We start from the raw sequence: 7,285 nt of genomic DNA on the forward strand, positions 1-7,285 counted from the left end.
AAGCATATTGAGAACAAGAAGAGCAAACGCTCGATCGAGTCACTTTCGCAGTTCTGAATATTATATGAGGCATCAGATGGACAGGAAGAAATTGCTATTCACAACACAATACAGATGTAAATAATTTGATGTAAAGAATAATCCTATAAAGTTTGAATCAAATCCGATGAATAGTTTCAGAGATATGATATTTCAATTTTTTTCCTTCAAGACATACCTGTGACCTTGAAAAAGGTCAAAGGTCAAAGGTCACCAAAGCAGACGCCAAAGTGTAGAGGTCACTGGGAGTCACGTTCACATAAAATTTGAGCCCGGTCACTTTTATAGTTTCCGAGAAAAGCCCAACGTTAAGTTGTGTGTTGCCGAACAGAAAAGGCTAGTTATCTCCCTTGTTTTTCTGATAACGTTCGTAAAAGGCTACAGATGTAAATACTTTGATGTAAAGAATACTCCTAAAAAGTTTCAATCACATCCGATGAACTTTGTCAAAGATATAAAATGTATAAGAATAAAAAATAACACCCAAACACCAAAATGAAATAAATATTTCGGAGTGAAAACTCCTTCTTCAGTAATCATGTAATGGAATCAAAACAAACGATGACGTAAAAACAGAAAGGAAATTACGTAAGAATACAAATGACGTCATTCTAAAAATAGATAAAACACGTGCAAATTTGCTATTGTTCTCTCTCTCTCTCTCTCTCTCTCTCTCTCTCTCTCTCTCTAAAGTAAGCAGTAAAGGTAAAACGTCATATGTTTGCAAGCACATACACTTGAGCACACTCACTCCCACACGCACACACACACATACTTCCAGGTGTTGAATGCGATCCAGGGAGCTAACATGTTACAAGGCTGATAAGTTTATAGCCATAGGACACTGTTTATCTTGTTGATAGCGTCAAAAGACGTTGTGTACTCTGCTGCGAACAACAAAGGGATAATTATAGAAAAATATCCAAACATTATATCCGCGAACAGCCTCGCAATAACAAATACAGAGGGTAGCAACAGTCAATTAGTCAAACACATTAAGTCCGTCAGGGAAATTGGTCTGCAGCTGATGTCTCCAGAACCTTTCTCTTCTTTTTCTCAAAGCAATGTCTTCTGCATGGATTTTTTCTATGGCTGTGCATTGCATGTCTGCTAGTGTATGTCCAGGGAGATTAAAATGTTTAGCGACCATTGTATCTTCTCGTGTATATTTTGATGTACTGTCCGTGTGTCCTGCATGATCTTTGTAGTGTTTGATGTTGTGCCTGTGGCCATAGAAACGTTTTTTAAGTGTCTGTCCAGTTTCGCCGACATACTGACATTTTTTGCATTTGCCACAGTCAATTAGGTAAACCAAGTTGGTTGTGTCACAGGACATGAAAGTTCTGATATTGTGTGTACCTCTATTAACAACACTGTGGAATGTCCTCGTCTCCTGCAAGTGCCCCCCGCACAGCACACACCTCCTCCCACTGCACCTATAGCATCCATTTTGCTGGTGAAAGGGCTTCTGGTGAACACCATTGTTGCTACTAGTGCATTGTGAAGAGGCGCGCCCCACGCAAGGAGCACCCACAAAAGACGAAGACACACCACACTGCTGCGGTAAAATGTCTAATTTTTCCTTTGACGCTGACCTGTGACCTTGAAAAAGGTCAAAGGTCAACGAAACCATCGTTAAAGTGTAGAGGTCATTGGAGGTCACGACTAAACAAAATATGAGCCGGATCGCTTTGATAGTTTCCGAGAAAAGTCCAACGTTAAGGTGGTGTCTACGGACGGCCGGCCGGACAGACTAACACTGACCGATTACATAGAGTCACTTTTTCTCAAGTGACTCAAAAATGGCCGACGCATGATTCCGGTTTACCCATCTGTACCACGGCGATGTTTCTATCGACAACAGCATACACTGACAACTTAAAAGGCTGTTTCAACAACTGTGTTGTGAAGTCGAATGCACTTGGAGTCAGTTTTTCTTCCAAAGTCAGAAAGCGTGCAGCGGTGTGCATGTCTGCGCGAACATGATGCGCGTAAGAAGTTTGTCTGCTATCAAAACCTGAGATCAACGCATCGACGCAAAAACTGTCATTTTGTAAGTTTGGAACAACAAATCAAGGTCATAACAGCTATATAATCGCTATTGTGTTTTGGTTTTCTGCGAGCATGGCTCAAAACGTATGGGCGCTGCCATCTTGAATCGAACGCGAGGTTGAGGAAAGTTACTTCCGTTCATGGCCTTTTGGCAATGGTTTTGACTGAACTTGGTGACTCGAGATGTCCTTCATTTCACGAAAACGCAGTTTGTTTGACCCCGACAGTGAGGCACAACGTTATCTAAAGGGTGGAGGAGATTCATGTTTAGTGAAAGGATGCAGAAAAAAACGAAAAGACTTGTATTTGTGGCGGATTCGTGTGTGTTTCGACCACAAGCCGCAAGTGCATGGTGAATGTTCTTGCCTAGGGGGTAAAAAATAAAGGGTCTGCCGAACCCGGCAAATGCAGTAGGCAGCCCAGAGATCTCTGGATCAACTTTCTTACTGATACTACTGCGTCGACGTTCGACAAGTTATACGACGCATCCAGCGCAAAGAATGCGAAACCTTGGGGTAAACGATAGACATACTGTGTGCATAAAATGTCTCTGCATGGCACAACAGCTAGTAAAAGCAACTGTGGTGATCAGACTCAGAGCGAGTGTGCTGACGTCAGTGAAGCAGACTCGCAACGAAGTGTATGCTGTAGTGACGCTGACCGGACAGGCACTTGGAGCCTACTGCGAGTGTATTGCTGGGTAAGTGTTGTTGGCCTTGCAGTTGTATGTTTTGTGGGATTAACTTGATGGCTGCGTTACTTGGTATCTTACACAATCAGTTTTCATACTCAGTCATATAATGCATGGCACACAACGTGACAAACACACACACAGATTCATAATTCTCTACTGAAAATGTCTGCATGCAAAAGCTGTCTTTTTTGACAAAGTTATGAGCAGCAGGTTTATGTAATTTCAATCAGTATCCTTAGGAGACCATGCCATGTTGGCTAGGCATGTTCAATATACCAGGTGCCTGAGTGCAGAGTTTTATTTCTTCTTCTTCTTCTTTCTTGATGTGGACTGGGTTCATCCGAACGTCTGTAGTCCAGCGGCGGAGTACTGAGTAATTGGTTACTGGTGGTGGGCGACCCAATAACTCCGAGAAGATGGTTAAAAGTATAAAACTATTTACACGAAGAGCTGCAGGGTTACTGTGTCAGCGAGGCAAGTCCGTGGGTACGACCCAGACCAGCTTGGAAGGACTCCAGTGAAGGAGCAACTGTGGTCTTAGGGTCGAGCTTGTTCCACTGACGCAGTGTTCGGGGGAAAAAGGAGTTGAAGAGAACAGGATGGGATGCCCTCTCCTGGAACAGTCTCTGGGCTCCTCTGGTGCGGCTGTCGCCAGAGGTGTAGAACTCGGCCTTGTTGATGTCGACTATGCCGTTGTTGATCTTGTAGAGCATAGTGAGGCGGTTGGCGAGTCTTCTGTCGGCGAGTGGTTCCCATTGGAGGGTCTTCAGCATGCTGGTCACACAGCCTGGGGTCCGATCGCTGTAGTTGTTGTGGACGTAACGGGCTGCTCTGCGTTGGACTTTTTCAAGCTCCGTGACGTCTTTCTGAGAGATCGGGTCCCAGACTGGCGAGGCGTAGTCAAGGACCGGTCTGACCATGGCCTTGTACGTAGCAGCTCTGACGGTGGTGGTGCACTCCCGGAAGTTCCGCCGCAAGAAGCCCACAGTTCTGTTGCCCTTGTTGACAGTCGCTTGCACGTGGCTGCTCCAGGACAGGTCATCGGAGATTAAGACCCCTAGGTACTTGCTGGATGGTGTTGTTTCCAGAGTCTGTCCATGGAGGCTGTAGGAAGTTGGCAGGATGGGCTTCTTCTTGTTCGGGGCAATGCGGATGACGGTGCACTTGCTGGGGTTGAACTCCATCTGCCATGTTGATTCCCACTGTTCGAGGCTGGATAGGTCCTGTTGGAGCTGCAGACTGTCCGCTGGAGAGGATATACGTTTGAAGAGTAGGGAGTCGTCTGCAAAGAGTTTGACGCTGCTGAACTGGACAGTAATGTGTGTACACATGAGTTTGTGAATCCTCTTGTCAATGAAGGTTATCACTGCAGTAAGATCAAATTCCATTCTGAGCCGGTATATATTTTATATATATCAACAGCATGCGCTTACAAGCTCTCTGTAGGAATTCCTAGGAAAGATAAAGTTAATTGTTATTAGCAGGCTAAGGAAAATCAAGATGACACAAACGGAATTTGATTGTGTGTTGTTGTTTTTACCCAGAAAGGACAGTCTTGCAACCATGTGGCTGCCACACTTTTTGCTGCTTCACACTACATGGCTGAAGGAATCGACACTGTGCCAGCAGACAAAACTTGTACACACTACAAATGTATGTGGAAGGGGCATGCTGCCAAGAAAACTGCACCAGCTGCTCTCGATGACATACAAATTGTTAAGTAAGTTTGTATAATAATTAATATTAAAGAAATTAGGGTTGCGTTACCTAGAGGTTTACATCAGAGTGTGATCTATTTTTTTCAGAACATAAGTCTCAAAGTTAAAATATAGAGCTTGTTAACTACAACAGCTACAAGACTGGGGAAAGAGAAACAGTGATATTTATAAAGTGCATCATCAAAAAACTATGCATTTTACATTTAGTCAAGAGACGAGGGCGGTGGTGTATGTTTGTGTGTAGAGCAATTTCTGGAAAACTACAACATTATTTTTAGGTTAGAAACAAACCAGCCCTGAAAGTGGCAAGTATTTTACTCGCCATAGTGAGTAGAAGCATGCAACTGGTGAGTAGAAGTGTTCATCTACTCGCCAAATGCGAGTGAAAATGCTGAATCAAATTGTTGGTTTGGTTCGTAAAATTTGCTCTCTGGCTGGTACGTTTTCAGAATCACTAGCCAAGAGGCTAGTGCATCATTTTTTTTACTTTCAGGGCTACAAGCTTAGAAAGTTAAACAGATTTTTTTTTTAAACACAGGGAAGCGTGATTTCCTGTGGGACAGTTTTGCTACTGCGCTATGCTGGGTTGCCACTTACCTTATTCGACGTGGATGCTGGTTTTCAGCTAAGCATTGTCCTTGTGAAATGTACTGCGTTCAGTATCGTTATACATGCGAGTTTGACAGACTGGCGCAACTTGTTTTAGCATTTGTACCCAGCATAAGTTTTGCTTCAGTGTGAAGTCTATTTCATTTTCAGGTATGCTTCAAGACAAGTTTCCCCGGACGACTCTTCAAGGCCTCAATTTTGACCCAAAAAGTCCGGATGCAAGGAAGCGCGACTAAGAGATCTTCAACAACCGGTACCAACCGTTTGAAGGCTGCATATAGTTATGATATACTGAACTAGGGTTTTCAAGGTGTGATATTTTTTTTCCAATACCAGTTAATTAAGTTAGTAGCAACAGTTAACTGTTCTGTCAAGTGAAAAATGTATGAAGTTTCGATATGGACAGGTAAAATCAGTACTTTGTTTACAGCGAGGGAGGGTACGTAGTGCTGTCACCTCTGTGTGTGAGTTCAGGTTTAATTTTTTAAATGCCTGCAGTTAAGACAGAAGATTGTGGAAGCTGATAAGAACTTGTGTCAGAGGATAGTAAGAAGTGTTTCGGCTTCGTTGGACTATACCATCATCCAGGACTTTCGTGTATTATTCGGAGAACGTATCAGAGCCGAGGACATGTGTTGTGAACAGCGATTCTCAGTGATGAAAGTGTAGTGTGTGTAATGCCGGACTGTGTTCTTCTTCAACTTCTGAATGGCAAGGAGGTATTTTGTGAGATGTTTTATGATTTGATATCCATGTACTGATGATTTGATTCAATAGCGAAATGTTTGAAATGTTCATTCGTTTTGTGCCATGTTTGTTGTTCAAGAGCGTGTTGTCACCATCCCTTATGAATGTGCCGATATGGACGTGTGTGAATGTTGGTGCAGACATGAGCGTTTGAGCGACTGAATTTAGAAGCCCCGTGCATGAAAAAGTCATTACCGGACAACTAAATCAGCAAACATAGAAATTCCTTGTCATACACATCGATCTAATCAAGGTAATAATGTTAGCACTTTTTTTTCAATTTATTTCACAGTTATTTGTTATTTTTTTAGGAAATTATAATGTAATTCACCGATTTTAAAAAACATGATTCCAATTGTCTCCCTTGAACAAATTTGTTTGTACAAAATGTGTTACTTACTTTTTTTTTCCAAGGCTATATTAAGGAAAATTCTTATTGAACTGATTGTGGGACCGTGCACAAGCTGACAGACTTGAACTCAAAAGTTGCAGAAGATTCTTGGTTGCGACTTTTGGGTTCAAGCCGATCAGTTTGTGCAGTCCCAAGATTTGTCTATATTTATTTATCACTTAAAAAATAAAATACAGTTTTTCTTTTAATTAAACTGTAGATATGTCAAAGACTGTTTTGAATAATTTTGGGGGGTAATTTTCTTTAAGAAATAACTCAAGTGAATGCACACATTGTGTACTAAAGTGTCGGTACAAGGGAGACAATTTGAAAAAACAAAGCAGTATATTGCATAATACAAGTGGCTCTATCCCATCTCCCCCCTTTCCCCGTCGCGATATCACCTTCGTGGTTGAAAACGACGTTAAACACCAAATAAAGAAAGAAAGTTTCTCCGAACGTCTGTGTATCGAAACACAGATACACGCACTCCATGACTCTGTAAGAAGACAAAACATATCGCTAGGTTTAATTTGTTTTTGATAAATGTATGACCTTTCATGAAGTAGTTTTGTTTTTTGTTTACTTTTGCCAGTTTGCCAGTTCGTTTTTGGAACTTTGCAAAGCAGTGTCGTGTCGTCTGTTTAGGTCTGGGGAAACACCAATGAAAAGAGCCGAAGAATCCCCGAGCGTTTCTATTGGGTTTGCTTTTGATTATCCATGTATAACCTGCTTCCTGCAACTATGGTAACCGGGGATTTATTGCCTGGGGAACATGAGATTTATTTCCCAGGTGCTTGTGAATGAAAACTCGTGAAAATGATGACGTCATTGGCCTAAAATTGGCACTACTCAAATATCGCTTTTGACATGCATTACAACATGAGGTCAATTCTAGCCTCATGCCTCTGCAGAAGGGGAGCGGGCACACTGCAGTTACATCTGTCATCATCCACGGGTCTCACTCTGTCAAAGTGGTTTCCGTTGGCAATTTGATTGGTTCAGCGACTTTTTTGGCGGGAACTATTTTCCAAG

General features: G+C 42.3%; 1 long non-coding RNA gene across 1 annotated transcript; it reads left to right on the forward strand.

Annotated features, from left to right (window-relative positions):
- The first annotated feature begins 1,953 nt into the window (after window positions 1–1,953).
- On the forward strand, window positions 1,954–5,907 carry LOC138951801 (uncharacterized). The gene is made up of 3 exons (XR_011451222.1): window positions 1,954–2,791; window positions 4,330–4,505; window positions 5,263–5,907. It is a non-coding gene; the product is annotated as an uncharacterized lncRNA (long non-coding RNA).
- Window positions 5,908–7,285: the final 1,378 nt, after the last annotated feature.

This window comes from Littorina saxatilis, linkage group LG17 (genome assembly GCF_037325665.1).
Source record: "Littorina saxatilis isolate snail1 linkage group LG17, US_GU_Lsax_2.0, whole genome shotgun sequence".
Taxonomy (NCBI): domain Eukaryota; kingdom Metazoa; phylum Mollusca; class Gastropoda; order Littorinimorpha; family Littorinidae; genus Littorina; species Littorina saxatilis.